A 25,326-nucleotide genomic window follows, 5' to 3' on the forward strand; every position below is an offset into this window, starting at 1 on the left:
GAAGGAAGGAAGGAAGGAAGGAAGGAAGGAAGGAAGGAAGGAAGGAAGGAAGGAAGGAAGGAAGGAAGGAAGGAAAAGAAAGAAAGAAAGAAGAAAGAAAGAAAGAAAGAAAGAAAGAAAGAAAGAAAGAAAGAAAGAAAGAAAAAATTCTCCTTATTTCCAGGCTTTCCAGACAGCAAACGATGATGAGACTAAGAAATACCTTATGGACAAAGATCAAATCCAAAGTATGATCAAAAAAACATAGTCTAAAGATGAAGCCAACAGCATGACTATAAAGCCTTTTGTTAAGATCTCAGAAGACTTTCAAATAGGTAAACATCTCTGAGGATCTTAAAGTCACAGTCCCTCAGCTTCCTTTCAGGGCTAGGCTGCAGAGGGGTTCATTCAAGGGATTTGTTTTTGTCTAAGGAATGGGTTGTAAACCAATTTGTGCCCCCCCCAGAAAAATCTATGAATTTTTAAAAGGAATAATATTAGTTTGAATTGAGAGAAACAGTACAAAATGAGTGCTAAAATTCACACAGCAAGGAAGTAGACTGAGGAATGACTCAGCTTCCAAAAAGGGCAACATCGGAAGGAAGAGGAAAACTATTTCAGAGGACAGAGCCAAGAACAACACTGAATCATTCCCAAGTATTAATCATGGAACTGGCCTTTATCATGAAACCCAGCTGGGTTTCAGGATTGTCATGAACCTTAGGGGCAATGTACCTTCACCTTTTCTGAACAGGAATGTCTACAATGCTTATCCCATTACTATCCCATCACTGTGTGTTGGGTTAAGTGGGGTCAAGGTAATGTATCACTGTACTTACAGGTGTTTCAGTCAAAAAGAAGAGTTCTCAAGGAGTTGTTTCAGAGGTATAATGTTCAAAATCCTTATCTTCGCCTGGATAAATAACTTAAATGAGAGGATACTGGACACTGAATAGGAGCCTGTGCTTCAGGTGAGGCTTTGGGGCAACTATAGTTTCCATACGGGAGAGTCTTGAATTATTGTGGCCAGAAGGGAGACTCTAGCAGATGGTATTTTCCCAAAATGGCTGCAACAATAGTTCTAATCCCACATGCTCTTCCAGAACTTTGTGACTGCTCTTCCAGAGATAGAGTCTATTTCCCCTGTCCCTGAATTAGGGCACCCTTGATTAATAGACTGGGATAGAACTGATACTCTGAGACTCCCAAGCCTTGGTAATTTTAGAAGTAAATTTTTCAAAATGTCATCGATCTGTATGAAAGCTGCAACTTTCTTCTCATGCATAAAGCTTTAAGATTCCCCATAAATCCCCACCAGAAAAGAGGAAAAAATTAAAACAACCAGAATAACCTATGGCCATCACTTGCAATGAAAAAAAAAAAAAAAGACCAAAAGAAAGAAATAAAAAGTACACTCAGAACTGGATATTCACCACTGGTCTGGTGCTGGGATAAGACTGGGTGTGCCCAGATAGATGAGAAGCAATTTCCTCATGTAGTTCACTGATAGGAGGGACAGCACGTGACCATTAACTATGAAAGATGCCCGCATACAATGCTTTAGATATTAAATAGGACAGCAAATAATTCTTTGGTGGAGAAGCCCCAAAAACACTAGTTTCAAGGAGATTATATTTGAATTAAGTGTTGAAGGATGAATAGGAACCTTCCAGGTAGCAAAAGTCATTCACATAAAGGCCCTCAAATAATTAGGACTAGGTTGCACAATGCATGTGACAGGAAAACACACACACACACACACACACACATTACTTGGCTTAATAAAACAAGATTTTATTTCTCTATCACAAAGAGGCATCTGGAGCTGGTATGGCATCTCCATGATCATCAGTGAATCAGATTTCTATCTTGCTTATCTGTCATCCTCCAAGTGTGGCTTCCTTCTCATGGTCCAAGATAGTTCTTCCAACACAAGCCATCACATCTGCCTTCCAGCAAAGAAAGGAGAGCTCCTGTGTGTGGCACTTTAGCATAAATCATGCCTGCCAGAATGTGGTCTTCCCTGGATGCCTGAGAGACTGGGCAATGGGGTCTTTATTCTGGACAGTCACGAGTCCAGGGGAGAATCAAAGCTTCCATAACTAAGGAAGAAGGATGGAACACTGGAAGATACTAAGAGTCTCTGCCACAGCTGAGGAGGAATTAAAGTGTGCCACTCATGGAAGGAGGGCGAGCAATTCAGCATCTTAAGAACATAGCAAGTGAGAAAGTTAAAAAAGCAGCTGGAAGGTAGGTGGGAGCCACTTGATGATGCGTCCCCAGCTGAGCTATTTAGAGAATGGCTCTCTAAACAGTAGGGAGTCCCATGGAGATGTTTACACAGATAAACTACATGATTAGAGCATTGGTTTATGATAATTTTGGCAAGAGTGAGGTGATAGCTCTCAAAGTGAAAGAGGATACAGGTAATATAGTACATATTCATCACATGTGGGCAACTAGCACCTCTGAACATCTTCTCTACATCCTGGGAATTTCCCTAATTATGGGTTCCACCATCTCAAGGTAGAAGCCAGAAACTCTCAACCCCAGACTCCCTTGGGGCTGATAAATGGAATCAGGTCACAACCCCAGACTCCCTAGTGAAATTGTATAAACCTCTGAATGGAAGAAATGAGATTAGGATTTGGAAATACCCTTGAGGGTATCCTGGGTATAATTCCTCAGGAATTAGGAATTCCTGGGATAGGGACCAGGTCTTGAACTAACAAGCCAGTCAAATTTAACCTTCTTCCTTTTGTAATTCCCTGTAGGTGCCTTGACCCTTCAGTATTCAGGTGGTGTGAAAGAAAAGAGAGGAAGAGAGCAGAAACAGGTGTGGGGTGTGCCTATCTTGACCCCTCCACAGGCACGCGAAGAGGAAGTAATATGTATCCGAAAAATTGTATCCAGCAGAGAAATGAGTAGATGTCCAAGGGAAAGATGGGAGCAGAGATGAGAGGACCAGTGGCCAAGAGAACAGTTCAGGGGGAGCACAAATCAAAATCTTCTCATTCAACTTATACCAAGACCCTTCAAGACAGGAAAGCTTAAGTTGCCTATAAAATTGAATCATGGGAACCTGAGACATCACCCAAACCAGCAATTTCTAAATTCATGTTCAGTGGCAGCACCTCCCTTCAAAAGAAATGTTCTAATTGTCGAAACTGAGGTATTGGTATAGTATGAGAAATTCATTATATTATTCTATTTGGTGTATATTTGAAATTTTCCATAAATCTTATTTTAAAGAACTATTGCATTGAAATTTAATCTACAAAACAAACTGAATGCATGCAATTTAAACACTGTCAAATTATGCTTCCAAGATTCAGCAGACTTGCTAAGAATCATTTCCAAGGTGGTCTACCATTGCCTACATACTCACAATGATAATTTTGAGGCACTCAGAGGTGGATACCTCTGCTTGTCAGAAAATGATATGACCCCTTATAACTTCAAGTGAGAACCAGACAGTTCCCCCATCAAGAAATTATATTTATCCCTTTTGCTTCATCCAGTGCATTTTCAAATAACCCCAAGTAATGGGCAAAGTTTGGTATTCTGTATCACACTAATACACGCTACAAAGTTGGCTAGAGAGATGCTGAGGGCCATGTTTCCATCCTCTGGGTTAAAACGATGTGAGCAAAATATTTAAGTTAAATTAAGATACCTACAGGCAAAACCTGACAGAGTGTTTTACATTGTGCTACATAACAGATTGAGATTTTTTTTTTTAATATCATGCTACTCTCCATCTTCACCTACCTGTCAGCCCCACATCATTTGTTATTAATTTAACACCAGAGAGCCTGGAAAGAGCTGGAAGCTAGTGAGGGCACACAAATCAAGAGCAAAGATGGCAAAGCCTCCCTGGCGATTCTTGTTCGCAAACTTTAAGGGAATTTGAAAAATGCCTCTCAATTTGGAAAATGCTTGATATGAAAGTCTAGCAACACAAGTTTCAGTTGGTTAATCTAAATGCAGCTACTGAGAATAAGGTACAAGCAGCCAGGTCATCTGTGGGATTCCAAGACCAGTGTAGGAATACGTATCTGTCCTCCTGATCGTCTTTGGCGTCTCCTTCCTTAATTACATGGACCTATTTCCAGCACCAGCTGATTCTAAGCCAGGGGCATCTAAGTGCACCTCAGCCAGATGAGTTGGAGGAAACAGTGTGTCTGCTTTGCAGGCTGATCTTTACCGCTGCTCCTTTACAATCTTGATTGGCCTTGCACTGAAAAATTACATGAAACATCCTTGTCCCATGTGAACCAAGGTCCAGTCTCAGGTGGCTAGTGTTCATTCCAATTCATGTCTAAATGCTATCCTACCTTCAAAAATGTTTTAAAGCAAAATGACACGTTAGTGTCCAGTACATGGAAAAGACCCTCCTCTACTAAATTTCCTAATCAAATCCCATCTACTTAGGTCGGCAAGCATATGTATCCAAATATGTTGAAAGTCAAGGATAAAATCTAAAGGTTGGCACTGAGCATCATGTGATAGTAGCTGATTAAATGTTCAGCAAATCTGTTTCCTCTTCTACTGTCAGTCAGGATTCTTGCAGGAAACAGAACCCAACTCTGATGAATCAAAAAACTTTAATGAAAGAATTATTTATAGAAGTGTGGAAATTATTAAGAAAATCAGTAAGGGATGCTGAGGTGTCCAGGGACTAGCAAGAAGAAAAAGCCATTACCATTGCTAGGTTGCCAACTGATCTCAGGTAGCGTGGCCCATCTTCTTGTCCTCCCATACACATAGGATGGACCCCTCCTTAAGATGGGCCATCTTGACTGATGATGCTTCTTTACTCACCATGAGAGTTGGAAGGAAGTCTATTACTCACACCCAAAGGACTTCAGGGGAGAGAAAGGTAGATGCAAGGCTGTCTAGAATAGCAAGCAAAGAGCCAAGAGTGGTTATAGCCTTCATCATGCCTAGGGCATCAGAATGAAGGAGGGTTCCCAGGCCCAAACTAGATCTAGGAGGTTCGAACTTTCCATTGACATCGAGGGCTCAAGGAGATGTGTAGAGTTTCCTTACATAAAGTATCAGATGTGTGCTGGTGGGGAAGGGTTAGCTGGAAGCCTAAATGCTGTCAGCCATCAAACATCAAATAGGGAGTCAGATTTTATCAGACGGCTAAATAAATGCAAGAAGGGAGCAAGGCATAGAAACTCCAAACTCTAGCCATCCAATCCCTTACCTGTGCTTCCCACACTGAACCTTTCTGGAAGCCAGAGATGAGAAATCGTGGGTAATGCCATCCATAGGGTGATGTCAGTCTCTGGGGCCCAGAGTGGAGCTAAAGAGAGTGGAGTATGCAACCTGGGAGCAAATATAGAAGAAGCAGAAGATATACAGATACCATTACTCAGCCTCTCAGTTGGTGAGGCTTCATAACAGAAGTGACATGCGACATTTCCAGTCCTAGCCCATGCACTTGGCATAGATAGACTATCCCATAGGATATTCTTGTGTTTTCATCTATAGTCTGGATTGAAAGGGTCCAGAGGAGGATTCTGAGGTCTTCAATGATCATGGAGCCACTAGACTAGCTGAGTCTGAGTTCTTAAATGACTGTCTTGACTGACGTGAGTGAGAAATCAATTCATATGTGCTAAGCTTCTGAGACTGTGGAATTACATGTTATGTGGACAACTGCAACCAATATGCACGTGAACATTGCAGGGAAAGAAAATGAGCTGAAGTTTGCAAAAGAGACTAAGAATAACTTTTTAAAATCCATTCTAAAAAATTATTAGCAAAGAAGGACCATGAAAGAAATAATAGGTTCCTATTTGGGGCCAAAGTGATCGAACCTTTGTTTCATTAGTTGTGTATATTCTGGAGGGATGATAGAAGGTGTGCTCTATTGTATGGAAGAAAAGGAAGGAAAGTAGTTTTGGGGTAGAAATCCTATCACATCTGCCACAAGTGAGGTCCTTCAACAGCAGCATGTGGACTGCTAGTCCTTGCAGGTGCGTACAGTTTGGACTACTGTAAAGCCCATCCTCTTCCTTCAGTGCTATTCTGTCTCCCTAAGATTTCATTCCTAAGATTACTATTCATTTAATCTTTGTTCGCTCATTTGAGAAATATTAATTGAATGGCAACTCTGTGCCAGTCACATTCCCAGTGACTTAGCATCTACTTGGAAGAGTCCTAGATGTGAAGTGTAGCAAGTGCTTTGTTAAAAGTACTTTGGGGTTCCGTGGGACCCAAAATGGGGAGTGAAAAGCTCTGCCTTGGTCAGGAGGAGTATGGATGGATTAGGAACATCTTCAGAGAGGGATGCCTGGGTGGCTCAGTGGTTGAGCATCTGCCTTCGGCTCAGGGCATGATCCCGGGATCCAGATCGAGTCCCACATCGGGCTCTCTGCAAGGAGCCTGCTTCTCCCTCTGCCTGTGTCTCTGCCTCTCATGAATAAATAAATAAAATGTTAAAAAAAAAAAAAAAAGGAGGGGATCCCTGGGTGGCGCAGCGGTTTAGCACCTGCCTTTGGCCCAGGGCGCGATCCTGGAGACCCGGGATCGAATCCCACGTCGGGCTCTCGGTGCATGGAGCCTGCTTCTCCCTCTGCCTATGTCTCTGCCTCTCTCTCTCTCTCTCTGTGACTATCATAAATAAATTTAAAAATATATTAAAGAAAAAAAAAAGGAAAGTCTTCAGAGAAAAGGTGACCCAGAACAGGTTGAAAGAAAGTAGCTATATGGGCACATGTTCTTCCAACAGCCTGTACTCCCCTTATGAGAAAGAATTAGCCTGTCCCAATGGATGGGTCAGTGTATGTTGGTCACAGGCTAACTCTTGACTCTAAGGGTAGCACAGAGGACATGCTTCGCCTTTGGGCCTTCCTCCAGAGAGGTTGGGCAGATATTCTGCTGCTACAAATCCTGTGATTATCTGCCATCATCACCCCCAGGGCTGAGATTGAAGCTGTGCCAACAGCTCTTCCCTAACACATTCTCAGCTCAGCAACAATGTTGGCACCAGCAGCAGCTGCTGGCAGGCAGGCAAGCCACCACTGCGTGGCAGTGACCCCTGGATGGCTCTCAGGCTGAGCTCTAGCTGAGTTCTGATGAAGTGGTGTCCCCATGAAGAGCCTAGAGCTTCACTGAGTTGCCACTGAGTCTGAGAGGTATGAGGCTGCAAGGAACCCATCCAGCAGGGGCAGGCCTGAAAACCTGGGGGAAACTGTGTTCTCTCATTCTTCTAAGTTACTTCCTTCTCTGAATGTTTTGAAAATTCATTTTCTGGCCCTCATGCAAGCCTCAATTTTCTCATCTGTATAACAGGGTTTCATAATAGTATTTGCTTCAAAGGTTGTTGTGAGGACCCACAAGTTAACATGAGTAAAGAGCTTAGCACGGTGTCAGGACACAGCAGTAAGTGACAAATGTCTGATCATCCAATGACAGGGATGACAGTGAGATGGTGCCGATGCGATGATAAAGAGCCACTTTCTGAGCTCAAAGTAGGTGGTTCAGGTGATCAGTGAATGAATGATTGGGAGCCACTGAAAGGAAATGATTTTTCCTTGAGGAAACTGCTTGCAAACTCCCGATTTGTAGTTTTCTGAATCATTTTATTTGCACTGGCCTACTGACCACCTATGGATTTCTTGCATTTGGGTTTTTAACATGCACTTAAAGGCAGGACTCTATCATATCCTCACTATTTGTGTGTTCATCATTTTGAACCATTGGCCTAGCTTTCCACATCATTCTGTGTCTTTGTACTTTCATTTTTCCCATTCAACAAATGAATTTGAGTCTGTACTTCTGTCCTGAGCCTTGTGTCTAGTGTTGATGACTCAGCAGTAAACAGAACACAGTCTATACCCTAAGCTTGTGGTGGTGGGCAGAGAGACAAGAAAGAGGTTTCAGTGCAGTGGGTACTTCTTGTGGAGGGACCATTCCCAAGGCAGTCGTGAGAGCTCAGAGTCCCAGCACTAGATGAGGGCAAGGGTGGGAGGGTAGGGGCATTCCTGGTGGAGACAACCACAGATGCTGAGATCAAAGGCAAGAGAGCACAAGGGGCCTTTCAGGACTGTGAGGAGACAGGCAAAGCTGGAGCAGACAACACTGTGTAGGAAGTGATCAAAAGATGAGTCAGAAGAAGTCAATGATGGTCAAGTTATAAAGGACCTTAGCTGCTGGGCCAAGGAGTCTGGACTAAATTCTCATTCCTTAGCAGGGGACTGACAAAATAGACTGGCAATTTAGATAGATGTCTAGAGCTGCAGACTAGAGGACAGAAAGGAAGAGGACAAAATGGATATTGGACACATTGTTTATCATGTGTTTCTAGTGCTTGGTTCAGTGCCTGGCATGTAGTAATGGCTTAACAAACACAGAGGACAACCATAAATATGAGAGCTATCTGTGACAAAGAGAAACCAGCACATGTGGCACATCTACCACCTATTTATCTCACAGTTGATGTCATTTGAACATGGATTCAGAATTCCAATATATGGGATCCCTGGGTGGCGCAGCGGTTTGGCGCCTGCCTTTGGCCCAGGGCACGATCCTGGAGACCCAGGATCGAATCCCATGTCGGGCTCCCGGTGCATGGAGCCTGCTTCTCCCTCTGCCTGTGTCTCTGCCTCTCTCTCTCTGTGTGACTATCATAAATAAATAAAAATTTATAAAAAAAAAAAAAAAAAAGAATTCCAATATATTCTGAAATAGAAAGTTACACTCTTGGGACGCCTGGGTGGCTCAGCGGTTGAGCATATACCTTTGGCTCAGGGTGTGATCCCGGGTCCAGGAATTGAGTCCCAGAGCAGGCTCCCTGCGAGGAGCCTGCTTCTCTCTCTATGTCTCTGCTTCTCTCTCTCTCTCTCATAAATAAATAAATAAATAAATAAATAAATAAATAAATAAATAAATAAATAAATAAATAAAAGAAAGTTACACTCTCCTTAAAACAAACTTGTCTGATAGGCACAGCTAAGAGCAATCTGATACAATAACAGTTTCTGGCATATGCAGCTCATTTTAACAGATGCCAATATGACATACAGAAAGCTGTCAGGCCTGCTCCAAAAAGGAAAGTCAGCCAGTTCATGTTCCACTTGCCAAATTAATTTCATTTGACGTTCAATTTGTATCCTAAGGTACTGTGGATTGAAGACAGCAGATTAGAGAAGTGTTCCATCTGACAAAATCAAATCCTCAAGTTACTTTTATTGTGAGTGAGGCAGTCTTGACAGAGATATCTCCAATCAAATATGTAAATCATCTAAGGAATATATTCATTATTTTAAATACAATATCTTTTTCCCCTTCCTTATGCTTATTCTTGAGTGAAGAACATGCATCAGCTCATCATAATCACAGAGAAAGGAGACAGCAGGAAGTTCAAACTCTATGGGTTTGTGAACAGAAAGCTGAGTTGAAATCTCAGATCCTCTGTCTACTAAAGGGGGTCGCAACCTCAGTTGCACATTAGAATCACCTGGACTTAGAGGTTTCTGGGTGGCTCGGTCCATTTCGGCTCAGGTCATGATCTCATAGTTGTGGGATCAAGCCCCTGAGTCAGCCCTGTGGGATCAAGCTCTGCCCTCAGTGTGGAGTCTTCTTGAGATTCTCTCTCTCCCTCTGCCTTTGCCCCTCCCCCCCGTGAAACTTTCTCTCTCTTCCTTTCTCTCTCTCCCTCCCTCTCTCAAAATAAATAAATAGAGTCTTAAAAAAAAAATCACCTGGGGTTTGTTTTTCGTTTTGTTTTCTTTCAGTACCAATATCTGGTCCCAACCCAAATAAAGCAAATCAGAATCTCCTGGAATATATGGCATCATGCTTGCATTTTTTTAAACTCCAGGTGATTCACATATGTATTTATTAGCCAGGTGAATTTGGGCAAGTAATTTAATATCCCTGGCATACAAAATGGAGTGTAATACAAAATATAATACGTAATACAAATATAATACAAAATGACATCCACCATTATCATGGCTGCCAACCCAACTTTTTTTTTTTTAATTTAGCAGGGTTTTTTTGCTAGAATTGGGCTTAAGAAAATAGCCATACATTGCAGGTAAGGAGTTAAGATGGTAGAATAGTAGGGAAATCCTAATAGTAGGGAAATTCTCACCTATTCTGATGGGAATAATGGTGCTTCTGTGGAGGAGGGCAGACGCCTGGAGCAGACAGCCTGGTCTAGGATCCCCTGGGTTACACTGGGAAAGACCGTTCTCCTTCTTGGAGTGCATTTGGGAGAGGTGGCACTGCCTCTCATGGGACAAAAGATCCTATGGGTGCCATTGAGTTGTCTCATACTTCAGCATAGCAGCAGAGACACCTGCTGAGGACAGCTAACCCGTAGGTCAGCTTTTGGCTGCACTTTATCATAAACCCTGAACCCCTACATAGTTATGCGACTGCTTTTCTGGGACAAACTGACACCAGTCACAGCATGGCAAGACCCTTCCCCAGAAGATAAGTGCAGGTCCACACTGTTGTAGTCCCTAAAATCTGGAGTTTTTAAACCCAGATTCATGCCTGAGATAAAACACAGAAGCATTATGCCACCAGGTGGGTAAAGGGCACAGATACAGACAGGATCAAGATAGAAATCTGACAGAAACCTGGAACACAGCTCTTCTGTGAGGGCTTCCTGAACAGAGGTGGGCACAAACTCCCCTCTCCAGAGAGGAGACCAGGCTCACACCATTTTTCGCCCTCCCCATCAGCATGGACTTCAGCAAGTGGCACACTGCACATAGTGGAGGCTGAGCTGCTTACACCAAGCCCCACCCACTCCCTGCACTCTGCAGGGACTTTTTACTAGGGCAAGTGTGTGTAAAAGTCAGAGCTGCAGTGGACCCCTCCCCCAGAAGACCAGCACAACCCCTGAATGCACCAGGTCTATTGATCATAGAGTGCTGCAAAGCTTCAGCTCTAGTGGAAATAAACCAGGCACAGGATCTCCTAACACACTAAAGACAGAAACCTAGACCAAATGCCAAGATGCAGGAATTCATCCATCCCAAAAGAAGGAACAAGAAGAGGTCATGGCCAGGGAGTTAATCAAAACAGATATAAGTAACATGCCTGAACCAGAATTTATAACAATGATCATAAGAATACTAGCTGGGCTTAAGAATAGCATAGAAGAAACAAGAGAGACCCTTACCGCAGAGATGAAAGATCTAAAAACTAGTCATGCCTAACTAAAAAATGCTATAACTGAGATGCAAAACCGAATGGATGTAATGACCACAAGGATGGAAGAATCAGAGGAAGAAATAAGTGATACAGAGCTAAATTAGGGAAAATAATGAAGAAGGAAAGAAAAATATTTAACCACGAATGTAGACTTAGGGAATTCAGTGACTCCACAAAGTCTAATAACATTCATATCACAGGAGTCCCAGAAGAAAAAGAAAGGGACAAGGAGGCAGGTTTGAGCAAATTATAGCTGAAATTATTTGAGCAAATTATAGCTGAAAACTTCCCTAATCTGGGAAAAGAAACAGACATCCAAATCCAGGAGGCACAGACACTCCATCAAAATCAGTAAAAGCCAGTGAACACCAAGACATATCCTAGTAAAATTTGCAAAATACAGAGATAAGAGCATCAAGGGAAAATAAATCCTTAGCTTACAAGAGAAGACTCATAAGGCTAGCTGCAGACTTATTAACATAAATTTGTCAGGCCAAAAAAAACAAAAAACAAAAAACAAAAAAACAAAAGAAAAGAAAAAAAAGAACTTTGTCAGGCCAGAAGAGAGTGGTATGATACATTCAACATGCTGAATAGAAAAAATTTGCAGCCATGTATACTCTATCCAGCAAAGCTGTCATTTAGAATAGAAGGAGTGGTAGAGTTTCCCAGACAAACAAAAACTAAAGGAGTTCATGCATACTACCAGCCCTGCAAGAAATGTTAAAGTAGACCATTTGAGTGGGAAAGAAAGACCAAAAGCAACAAAGGCTAAAAAGGAGCAGAGAACATCTCCAGAAAGAGTGATTTTGCAAGTAATACAATGGAACTAAATTCTTATCTATCAATAATTACTCTGAATGTAAATGGACTAACTTGCTCCAAGCAAAAGACATAGGATATCAGAATGGGTTTAAAAAACATATGCTGCTTACAAGAGACTAATTTTAGACCTATAGACACCTCCAGATTGAAAGTGACAGGATGGAGACCAATCTATCATGCTAATGGAAAGAAAACTGGAGAAGCCATTCTTATATCAGACAAACTAAACTTTAAACCAAAAACTGTTTTAAAAAATTTTTAAAAAAATAAACCAAAGACTATAACAAGAGATGAAGAAGGGCATTATATCATAATAAAGGGGTCTATCCAACAAGAAGATCTAATAATTATAAATATGTATGCCTCCAACTTGGGAGCAGCAAATATATAAAACAATAACAAACATAAAGGAACTCATTGATGATAATATAATACTAGTAGGGAACTTTAACACCCTACTTACAGCAATGGACAGATCATCTAAGCAGAAAATGAACAAGGAAACAATGGCTTTGAATGACACACTGGCCCAGATGGACTTAACAGATATATTCAGAATACTTCATCCTAAAGTAGCAGAATACATATTTTTTCAAGTACACACGGGACATTCTCCAGGATGGATCACTTACCGACTGGGTCATGAATCAGGCCTCAACAAATAAAAAAGATTGAGATCATGTCATGCATATTTTCTGACCAAAACACTATGAAACTGAAAGTCAACCACAAGAAAAGATTTAGAAAGACCACAAATACACAGAGATAAAAGAATATCCTACTAAAGAATGAATGCGTCAATCAGGAAATTAAAGAAGAAATTTTAAAAATACCTGGAAACAAATTATAATGAAAACACAATGGTCCAAAACCTTAAGAGTGCAGCAAGGGCAGTTCTAAGAGGGAAATACATAACAATACAGGCCTACCTCAAGAAGCAAGAAAAACTTCAAAGACACAACCTAACTTTATACCTAAAGGACCTAGCAAAGGAGCAATTAAAGCCTAAATCCAGAGCAGCCCTGGTGGCTCAGTGGTTTAGTGCTGCCTTTGGCTCAGGGTGTAATTCTGGGGTCCCAGGATCAAGTCCTGCATCAGGCTCCCTGCATGGAGCCTGCTTCTCCCTCTGCCTCTCTCTCTCTCTCTCTCTCTCTCTCTCTCTCTGTGTGTGTGTATGTGTCTCATGAATAAATAAATAAAATCTTTTAAAAAATAAAATAAAATTTAAAAAATAAAGCCTAAAGAAGAAGGGAGAGTAAAAAAGATTGGAGGAGAAATAAATTATTTTAAAGAAACAGTAGAACAGATCAACAAAACTAAGAGCTGGTTCCCTGAAAAAATTAATAAAATTGATAAACCCCTAGCCAGACTTATCAAAAAGAAAGGAGACTATCATGAAAAATTATATGCCAACAAACTGGGCAATCTGGAAGGAATGTATAAATCCCTAGACACATGCAAACTACCACCACAAATGAAACAGGAAGAAATAGAAGATTTGAACAGACCCATAACCAGCAGAGAAATTCAATCAATAATCAAAAATCTCCCAACAAACAAGAGTCCAGGGCCAGATGTCTTCCCAGGGAAATTCAATCAGACATTTAAAGAAGACTTAACAATTATTCTTCTCAAACCATTCCAAAAAACAGAAATGGAAGGAAAACTTCTAAATTCATCCTAGGAGGCCAGCATGATCTTGATTCCAAAACCAGACTAAGACCTCACTAAAAGGAAAATTATAGGTCAATATCCCTGATGAACATGGATGCAAAAGTTCTCAACAAGATACTAGCAAATTGAATCCAATAGTACATTAAAAGAATCATTCATCACAATCAAGTGGGATTTATTCCTGAGCTTCAGGGGTGGTTCAATATTTGCAAGTCAATCAATGTGATTCACTATATTAATAAAAGAAAGGATACGATTCATATGATCTTCTTGGTAAATGTAGAAAAAGCATGTGACAAAATACACCATCCATTCTTGATAAAAACCCTCAACAAAGCAGGGAGAGTGGGAATATACCTCAATATCATAAAGGCCATATGTGAAAGATCCACAGCTAATATATATCATCCTCCTAAGATCAGGAACAAGACAGGGATATTCAGTCTCATTATTCTTATTGAACATAGTAGTGGAAGTCCTATCCTCAGCAATCAGACAACAAAAGAAATAAAAGGCATCCAAATCATCAAGGAAGAAGTCAAACTTTCACTCTTTGCAGACTACATGATGTAGAACACCCAAAAAGACTCCATCGAAAAAATGCTAGAACTGATACATGAATTCAGCAAAGTCGCAGGATACTAACATACAGAAGTCTGTTGCATTTCTATATACCAATAATGAATAAAGAGAAATCAAAGGACCAATTCCATTTACTATTGCAACAAAAACCATAAGGTAATAGGAATAAACCTAACCAAAGAGGTAAAAGACCTGTACTCTGAAAACTATAGAAAGAAATTGAAGATGACACAAAGAAATGGAAAAACATTCCATGCTCATGATTTGGAAGAACAAATATTTTTAAAATGTCTATTCTACCCAAAGCAATCTCCACTTTAATGCAATCTCTATCAAAATACCACCAGCATTTTTCATAGAGATAGTAGAACACACAGTCCTAAAATTTGTATGGCAGCACAACAGACCCCAAATAGCTAGCAACGCTGAAAAAGAAAAGCAAAGCTGGAGACATCACAATTCCAGACTTCAAGCTATATCCAAAGCTGTAGTCATCAAAATACTGTGGTACTGGTACAAGAGCAGACATATAGACCAATGGAACAGAATAGAAAATCTAGAAATGGACCCACAACTTTATAGTCAACTAATCTTCAACAAGTAGGAAATATCCAATGGAAAATATGGAATATCCAATGGAAAAAAAAGACAGTCTCTTCAATAAATGGTGTTGCAAAATTGGACAGCCACATGCCAAAGAAGGAAACTGGACCACTTCCTTACACCATACACAAAAATAAATTCAAAATGGACAAAAGACCTAAGTGTGAGACAGGAAACCATCAAAATCCCATGTAGTAACCTTTTTGACCTCAGTCATAGTAACTTCTTACTAGACACATCTCTAGACGCAAAGGAAACAAAAGCAAATATGAACCATTGGGACCTCACCAAGATAAAAAAAAAAAAAAAAAAAAAACTTCTGCACAGTGAAGGAAATAACTAAACTAAAAGGCAATGTATGGAATGGGAGAAGATATTTGCAAATCACATACCTGATAAAGGATTAGTATCTCAAATTTATAAAGGACTTATCAACCTCAACACCCAAAAAGCCCAAATAATCCAGTTAAGAAATGGGCAGAAGACACGAATAGACATTATCTCCAAAGAAGACATCCAGATGGTTAACAGACACATGAAAAGATGTTCAACATCCCTCATCATCAGAGAAATACATATCAAAACCACAATGAGATACCATCTCACACCTGTCATCTCACACAAGAAACAGCAGGTATTGGCAAGGTTGCAGAGAAAGGGGAACCCTCTTACACTGTCGGTAGGAATGCAAACTGGTGCAGCCACTGAGGAAAACAGTATGTAATTTTCTTAAAAAGTTAAAAATAGAACTACTCTACGACCTAGCACTACTAGGTATTTATCCAAAGGATACAAAAGGGGGCATATGAACCCCAATATTTATAGCAGCATTATCAACAATAGCTAAATTATGTAAAGAGCTCTTATGTCCATCAACTGATGAATGCATAAGAAGAGGTGAGATATATATATATATATATATATATATATATATATATATATATATATAATGGAATATTACTCAGCGATCAAAAAGAATGAAATCTTGTCATTTGCAATGATGTGGATGGAGCTAGAGTGTATTATGCTACATTAAATAAATCACTCAGAGAAAGACAAATCCCATATGATTTCACTCATATGTGAAATTTACGAGACAAAACAGATGGACATAAGGGAAGGAGAAAAAAAGAAAAGGAAGCAAAGCGTAAAAGACTTAATGATAGAGAATAAACTGAGGATTGATGGAGGGGAGTGGACAGGGGATGAGCTAAGTGAGTGATGGGTATTAAGAAGTGTTGTTGTGTTGCAATGAGCACTGGGTGTTATATATAAGTGATGAATCACTAAATTTTACTCCTGAAACCAATATTATATTATATATGTTAACCTACAAAAATTTAAATAAAATTTTGGAAAAAAAAGAAAATATCTATACATTGCAATTGGTTAGATATGTCGCTAGAACTCTTTAAATTTATAAGTTTTACCTCCCTCCTTTATTTTTTTAAATTTATTTAATGAAATAGATCATTTGTTCCTTAGAGCTCTCTATGATAGAATTTGCTGATTGTTTGTCCATGGTACTAGTTAACATGTTCCTCTTTCCCCGTTACTTCCTGTAAACTGGTTGCTAGAGCAAAAGACTTAATCAGATTCAAATTCAATTGGCAAGACTACATCAACTGTCAAGACTACTTGTTAATGAGTAATGTGAACAATTATTAATAATCATTGCCTAGATCTATATTTCCATTATATGATAATAATAATCATCACCTAGATCCAATTGTATAGAATATTATTATTCTATTGTTTTATCTTGACTTATTAGCTGGAACACTTCCATAAAGAGAAACTTTCCCTTCAACAGTATTTGGTTTCCCTGAAATATAATATCAATAGAATAATCAAGAAAAATGTTTTTTTCCCATTATTTATCACTTTTCAAAATAATGAACTGGATCACTAGAATTATCCACAGGTGATCAATGCTTTGAGTCTATTCTTTTTTGTTTTTTAGTATCATTATTAGCTCACAGATTCAAATATATTTAAAGTGTTTTAATCCACTGCAATTATTCTGACACTCAAATGATCCTATCCCATCCTTTGACACTTTCTCATTACTTTTTGATAAGTTCTTTGCTTTCTGCTATGACAAGATGACCTAAACTCATCTTATACATGTCTTAGCCCAGACCTGGAATCAGTCAATTCACCAAAGAACCATTATTTCTTTTAGTGGAAATCGTATTTGAAACTAGAATCTGGGTACAATTGGCTCTGAGTGTTACTGAGTTGTCCCCATTTCTAAGACTTTTAAGTGAACAGAGCTAGATAGGAAATACTTTTCATTTTCTTTAAGATAAAATCATCATGAACTCATATTGATATTTCGATTCAAACTCAGAACTGAGGAGTTTTGATTTAGCTTATCTTAACATCTGTTTCTCTTTTCAACCATACCAAAACCCCTACTTTCTAGCAACAGCACATAATTACTCCTTTGCTTTGTGCCACAGCACACATGCCTTAGAATAACAACACTGCCAGTATGCTAATCCAACAAAAATAAATAAATCTGACATTTTTTATTGAACTTTTTTCTTTAGAATGTATCTCACTAAGAATGTACAACTAAATAACTGTGTTATAAAGTCATTTAAAAAAGTTCCACACTATGTGATTGTGCCACCAACTTGATGTGCCATTTGCTTTATTTTGCTTTCAGTTTTTAGGGATAACTTTTTAGAATTTTTATGTTTATAATTATGTGAAAATATGTACGTGGTTCCAAAGTCAAACCTATAAGAAAAAGTATAGTCACAAAAGTCTAGTTTCTATTCCTGTCCCCTTAATTTTTTTAAGTTTTTGGTTTATTATTCCACTTTTTACATAGAAGCAATAATGTGTGTATATTTGTACTATCCCCTCCTTCATTAGATGAATGATAACATACTATAAACATTTTATCCACCTTGCTTTTTTTACACTTAACAATGTATTCTGGAGATCATTCTGTGCCACTGTGTAAAGGTGGTCTTCATTCATTTTTGGAGCTACATGGTACTCTGTCCCCTATTTCAGGACATTTGGATGTTTACAATTTTTATTATCATAAACAAGATGGCATTCAATAGCCTTATACACACATCTTTTTGTTGCCATATTTCTATCAGTATTCCATGGAATCAATCCTAGAGGTGGAATTTCTGGGCCAAAGGCTAAACATGCTTGTAATTTTGCTAGGCCCCACCCAATTCCTCACATGGGGATTATATCATTGTGCGGTCACCTGAAGTGTATGAATTCCCATTTCTTCACATGACCCACCATAGAGTGTGTTCTCATCCCTTTGGATTATTGCCAATATGATAGACAAGAAGTGGTGTCAATGTGGTTATAATTTTTATTCCTTTTATTATGAGTACATAATACATTTTGTGTTATTATGAGAACATAGTGTAAGTACAAATTACTCATATTTTCTTTTAGTACTGGTAAGCTTTATTTTATACCTTAAAATCTCTAATATATTTTGGAATTTATCTGTGGGGGGGGGCTATTGAATACCATTTATTAAAAAGTCCATCTTTTCCTTCACTGATTTGAGATGCTGACTTTATTGCATATTAACAAATACAGCTGGGTCTATATCTGGATTTTCTATTCTGTTCCTTTGATCCACCTCTTTTTTTTTTAAGATTTTATTTATTTATTCATGAGAGACACAGAGAGAGAGGCAGAGACACAGGCAGAGGGAGAATCAGGCTCCATGCAGGGAGCCCGATGTGAGACTCGATCCCAGGACCCCAGGATCACACCCTGGGCCAAAGGCAGGCGCTAAACCACTGAGCCACCCAGGGATCCCCTGATCCATCTCTTAATATGTCAGTAGCATCTTGTTTTGATTATAGAGGATTTATAATTAAAGTTTTAATATCTTAAAGTGCTCTCCCAGCTCCTACCCTCCATTGCTCTTTTTTCACCCATGGAATTTTTATGTTCTTTCTGAACGAACTCTGTTCTAATAAATTCTTTTCTTATCCAGTTCCATATATTTTTTAAACTACCTGTTATTTTTTATTGGAATTTAGTAATTTATAAATTCATACAGCATGTCTGTCCATGTACTTTTCTTTTTTTTAATAAATTTTTATTTATTTATGATAGTCACACAGAGAGAGAGAGAGGCAGAGACACAGGCAGAGGGAGAAGCAGGCTCCATGCACCGGGAGCCCGACGTGGGACTCGACCCCGGGTCTCCAGGATCGCGCCCTGGGCCAAAGGCAGGCGCCAAACCGCTGCGCCACCCAGGGATCCCCTCCATGTACTTTTCAATGCACTTTTGCAGCTTTGTGTTTTTATATTGTTATTCATATGACTAACACTTACTATATTTTTATATCTCCATTTTTAAATATTTAATACAAATGTTATCTTCTCTTTAATTATAACTTCTAACTACTGATTTTTTACATTCTTATAATCTGCTGCTTTGATAAATTCTCTTATTATTTGTAGTTCTTCCATTGATTATCTTGAGTTTTCAAGATATAAAATCAAATTCTCTACAGATTTTAAACTCTCATTTCTATTTGAATGCCTCTAATTACTTTTTCTTATCTAAGAGCATTGGCTGAAACTCTCTCACACAATGTTATTAAATAGTGGAGATGGTGCTTTTGCTTTTTGCCTGATTTTAACAAGAAAGCTTCCCACGTTTTCCCATTAAATAAAAAGTAAACTCTACCCTTGGAATTTTGGCACACACGTGCATACACACACACACACACGTGTACATCAATTGCTATTTTATCGAGTGTTCTTAATGTGAATGAGTATTAAATGTCAAATGGTTTTTCTGAGCCTGCAGTAATGATTATATGATTTTTCTCATTAGCCATGTTAGCATGATGCATTATATTAACAGATTCCCTAATTTTGGACCACCCTAGCATTCTTGGAATGAATTCCATGTATTCATGATGTATTTTTTAATATGCAATTGGATTCTATTTGCTAATATTTATTTGCCATTTTTACACATATATTTATAACTGAGATTGTTCTGTAGTTTTCCTGTTTAGAGAAATCTTTGACAGGTTTAGGGATCAATGCTTTAGGCTCTTCATAAAACAAATTTTCAAGTTTTTCTTCTTTGCTGTGGAGTAATCTAATGAGCATTAAGATGATCTGATCTTTAATTTCGGTAGAATCCCACTGTGAACACATCTGGAATTGATCCTTTTTATAAGGCAGCTCTTTTACTACTTCCTCTATTTCTTCCATAGTAACTACAATGGAATCTTTAGGATTTCTTTCTCACTGGTGTCAATTTTATTATATTGCATTTTTCTAGAAAACAATTCAAAAAATTTTTTCTAGGAAACTTCATCTAAGTGTACATTTATTTACAGAGACTTATACAAAATAAATCTCTATGATTTTTAAAATTCTGTTATAATGGTTATTGCCTTCTTGACACTTTTAATTTTGTGTATTTATGGTTTCTCCTTTTCATATTTTTCATTACATATAGTAGCTAGTGGTTTGTTAATTTTGTGAATTTTTCAACTTTTATGATTTGAATTTATTCATAAGTTCTACTCTTCTGTTGTTATTGTTGTTTTCTTATACATTTCTTTTATATTTATCATTTCTTTCCTTGTGCTTTCTTTTGGCTTATTTTCAAATTATTTACATTTCAGTTTTAGTTTATTTTTCATTTTTATTCATATAAATATTTCACGGTATAAATTTTCCTCTCAGAACTTCATTCATAGATCCACAATATTCTATTTCAGCCGTGTTTCTCTTTGACCCAAAAGTTGCTTATTAAAATGTTTTTACATTTCTAAAAGACATCTTTTTAAATTTTCATTTTTATTAGTTTCTGATTCTACTGCATTGTGGGTCAAAAAATTAGGTTTTCATTATTTTTAATTTTAGAATTTATTACTTTTCAAATTTATTTATTTTCTTCATGACCTAAGATGCAATCAATTTTCATGAATGTTCATGTGCATTCAAAATGAAGGTATAGAAGGCTGACAATGGACCCCTAATATATTAGGTCTTATGCTTAGAACCTGGAAATATACTACTCTATAAAGGAATATAAAAAAGGGTCTTTGCAGGTATGATTAAGTTAAGGATTTATAGATGAGGGATTATCCTCATTTATCCAACTGGGCCCTGTATGCAATTACAAGCATCTTTATGAGAGAGGGACAGAGAGAGACTTGACACAAAGGACAAGGGTTTCTAAAGATGTAACAGAAAGAAATATGAGGACGCTGGCCTTTATTGGAATGATGCACCCTGCCAACATCTTCATTTTGGTGTAACGAATTTTGGACTTCTAGCCTCCAGAATGCAATGGAATGAATTCCTACTCAAGAGGGTAGGAATTTGTCACAGCAGCCATAGGAATACTAATAAATAAGGTGTTTCCTTTATGTATCAAGATTCGGGGATTTGTACATATGTCTATCTTCTACATTACTGCTTATCTTTCTGGATTTTCTATATTCTTCTGATTTTTTTCCCCACTTACTCTTGTCTCAGATTGAGAGAGATATACCAAAGCCTCCTGAGTTTCTGCTTCTCCTGCATTTTCTGTTGTTTCTGCTTGGGTGAAAATTTTGTCACGTTTTTTGGTACATAACATTAGCATTAATTACTATTCTATCTTTAGCCCATATTGTAGCCTTTAGCCTTTAGCATTGTAAAGTGCCCTTTGTGCTCTTGTAAACAACAGAATGTGAGTGTTACTTTGTTAGCCAATACTTAAATTCTTATCAGGGTGCCTGGGCAGCTCAGTCAGTTAAGCATCTGTCCTGGGATCAAGCCCTGCTTGGGCTCCCTGCTCAGCAAGGACACTGCTTCTCTCTCTCTCCCTCTGTCCCTCCTCCTTGCTTATATGCTCTTTCTAATAAACAAATAAAATCTTTAAAAAAATAAAATCCTTTTATAGGTGAATTAAACCTACATATTTATTAATATAATGTATATGCTTGGCCTCAGTTCCATCAGTACAGACAGACAGTCATCCATGGTCTGCTTTATTTGTTTGCATTCTCTCTTTCTTTTAGTGTTTAGGAAAGCTTATATTTTTGCTCTGAGGTTACCTTTATATAATAACCAAATCCTCCCTTTTTTGGGATACTGCCTATCACTTGCCTATTATGAACAATGTTGGAATTTGCTAGAAATTTTTTCTTTCTCCTTCCCTCCTGCTTCTTCAGCACCTAATGTAAAATAATGGCTTTTTTTCTTCTAATCAGCACCAATAGAGCAATCAGCAAGCTAGTCTCATTTCCAAACATCCTTTATCTTATCTCCCCACTTTTGATAATTATATAAATAGTTATAGTTTGGGATAGTTATACATTTTTTATTATTCTATTGTTCCTACAGTGCACAGCAGATAAGATTGTAGAATGACCAATCATTTCCATTATTTTGATCACTTAGGCATGGAAGTAGAGATTAATATATAATCAATTCCCCTTGAATATGGAAGACAAAATTCAATTTCCTGGGTTATCTTACAGACTGGACACAAGCAAGTGACTAAGTTCTGACAATCAGAACTTTGATCCAGAAGTAAAGAATGTTAGGAAGCCACTGTGCATGCACCTGCCATTTCTCCTGGAAAAGCTAGTAGCCCAGGCATCCAGCTTCCACAGGTAATGATGAAAAAGAAGTTTCCTAACAATTTGAAGGTCATATTCCTGAGGCAGAAGTGGCATTGGTGCTGGTAGCAGGAGTAGCTGTAATAAGATCTAATTTCTGGTGTTTGTACTTTGCAGCCAGGATATAAGTGGTAGAAGTTTCCTAACGGGCCAATTCTCCAACTTGGCTTTGAACCCTATGTTTGAGATTGTTTCTTTAGCCTCCAGCTTAATATTACTGTGAACTTCCTAAAATATTTTCCTTTATTCCCCAGCTCTGCTTAAATTAACCAGAGTAGATACTGTAGTTTGCATCCAAAAGCCCTGTCTCAAATCATACCTGGAGGGTCACACACTTCCTATTATTCTTGCAGAAACTGAAGGATAAATAAGTTATGCTAACGCATCGAACACACACACACAATAGTGCTCAGCAAGTATTAAGTTTCCCTCTGGGTTCCCTGAGGAGGTAAATAATGGGTACACAGGCAGCCATGCTAGATCATGTTGAAGTTTCTGAAATATATCTGCATTTACTAAAGATCTATTTGAGCACTAGACACAGAATGTCAAAATCTCAAATGCTTGGAATCTTCTTAGTCTATTAAACTCAAGAGCAAAGTTGACAAGCTTTACAGGCATGACTGGCTAGAAAAGTCATGGCGCCCACTACAAAAGGAAAACGCAGGGTCCTTAAAAAAAAAAAAACTTCAATGGGGAGCACTTGGGTGGCTCAGTTGGATAAGGGCCTGACTCTTGATTTTGGCTCAGGTCATGATCTGAGGGTTGTGAGATCAAGTCCTGTGTGAAGCTACATGCTAGGCATGGAGGCTGCTTGGGATTCTCTCCCTCTCACTCTGCCCCCACCCCCTGCTCATACAAGTAGGTGTGTGCATACATGCATTCTCTCTCTCTCTCTCTTTCTCAAAACAAAACAAAACAGTAATGAATTTCAATATGGCAACAGTATTAAACCAAGCACAGGGTCCTTCTAAGCGTGCGTGTCCACGAAGCCTGCCCTGTCTACATGAAGCACTTCTGATCCCTTTCTCATCTGTTGGTGTTAAGAATAGAGAATACGACAGGGACGTCTGGATCCCTCTCTCTATTGCCACCTCTAACTTCTGTTTAAAACAAGCAAGCCGTGATATTTATGTATGACAACTGGCACAACAAAAGGCTTTCCAGCCAACCATACAGAATTACTTTAGTGGTGCAATCACATTTCAAAATTATAATTACAAAATTGCATCAGTCATACAAAAACACATGTTCACTTTAAGGCAAAAGTATACAATAATGAATGATCACTTTAAGGCAAAAAGTGAAATACATGTGTTCACCTTAAATATTGAAAGACAGGATGTCAACGCCAAAAGGAACCAGAGAGAATCCAAGCCCACTGTGGTTATATTTGGGGAAATTGAGTCTTAATTAGGCTAATTGCCTGCCTACAGCGACATAACCAGTTAGTACTGAATAGAGAAAAGAATCTCTGGTTTCTGAAATCCAGTTTAAATTTGCCTCTTTTTACGTAGTGCCACCTCCTTTGCCTTTCATCTCAGAAGTACTGCAGTGGTTAACCAATTTTCTCCCCCAGCCATGAACATCCACAACAAAAGTAAGAACACCAGAAAATTTTAAAAAAAATTTTTTTTTTTTTTACCCTGAACCTCAAATCACAGTTCAGATCATTTAGGTCAAGCCTTATTTTAAATATACCATCCGCTGATATCACATAACTGTGGAATTTTTTTAAATGTTTTATTATAAGCAGAAACTGAACCTAGACCCTGAAAATATATATGTAAATTTTCTCAGAGGGCTGGCCAATTCTCTTTATATGGAGAAAAGACAGAAAATCAATGTGCAACAGCAACCTACTTACACTGGAATTTCCTTTGGATTTTGTTTATGTTGATTTGGCCAAATTTCCTTTTCCTTACATTTAATTCTGCTGCCAGTGTTAGCTCATTAAGTATTTGAGGGTGGGGAAGGGACAACCTTCCCCCACGAAACCTCTACATTTCTGAATTAGTAATGAGCTACCTTGCAGTCCTTCTTGTCCATTTCTCTCAGACTAACACACATTTTGTTTATTCACTTTTCAATGTGGAAAAAAAAAAGTCTCCAGAAATCTTTTGGAAGTAGTCCAAGCTTCAACATACCTGCTCATTTTCTACTTTGAAGATATAAGAATAAAACAGCTCAGGGAAGAACTGCTAGGTGCATTGCTTATTTTCATGCCAAAAGCTACGTAAACCACATCATCGCTTTACCTTTGTGGGACTGCAAATAAAGATCATCAAAACTATTAGCGGCTGATTTTCTTGGGCCTCGGGAATTGCTAGATGGTTTGCTTGATGGTATCTAAGGTACCCAGTGCTCTATAGCAATCCTTACATTTATAATGCTACTGCTACTATTGAGCTGCAAATGGAAAGAAGAAAAATTAGTTTTTCCAATACACCGTTACAGCGCAATTAAACTCCCCACGAATAACGCCGTTAGAAGCTTCTAATAAGATTGTGAACCCTCTGCTCTTCCATTTGAGTGTTCAAATTCACAGGTTCCCAAGGCAAGCTAAGGTACATCTCGACTCCAATTATGCATACAGATTTTTCCCAGCATGCCAAATCAGCTAAGCCGTTAATTCTGGCAGCCTAGAAGTTGGCAGACCCCGTCTACCGCGACACCAAAGCCCGCTCTGCCCGGAGCTCCCTCCCAGAGATGTTTGCCATCATCACCTCCCCACCTGTCTCACCCGCATCCTCCCGCCCCGCCCCTTACCTTGGTCCCGCCTCCCGCGCTCAGGCGCGTTTTCCACGCCCCCTTTACGTTCAGCCAATAGTTG

General features: G+C 38.7%; 1 long non-coding RNA gene across 2 annotated transcripts in view; it reads right to left on the bottom strand.

Annotated features, from left to right (window-relative positions):
* The window catches only part of LOC140626097 (uncharacterized), a 68,428-nt gene extending 43,219 nt beyond the window's left edge, over nucleotides 1-25,209 (bottom strand). Inside the window, exon 1 of one of the 2 annotated variants that reach the window (XR_012025314.1) lies at nucleotides 24,752-25,209. This is a non-coding gene — a long non-coding RNA (uncharacterized lncRNA). Of the gene's footprint in view, nucleotides 1-24,640 lie in introns of both variants that reach the window. The other variant, XR_012025312.1, reaches the window with a different exon arrangement.
* Between the last annotated feature and the right edge of the window lie 117 nt (nucleotides 25,210-25,326).

Source organism: Canis lupus, chromosome 37 (genome assembly GCF_048164855.1).
Source record: "Canis lupus baileyi chromosome 37, mCanLup2.hap1, whole genome shotgun sequence".
Lineage (NCBI taxonomy): Eukaryota > Metazoa > Chordata > Mammalia > Carnivora > Canidae > Canis > Canis lupus.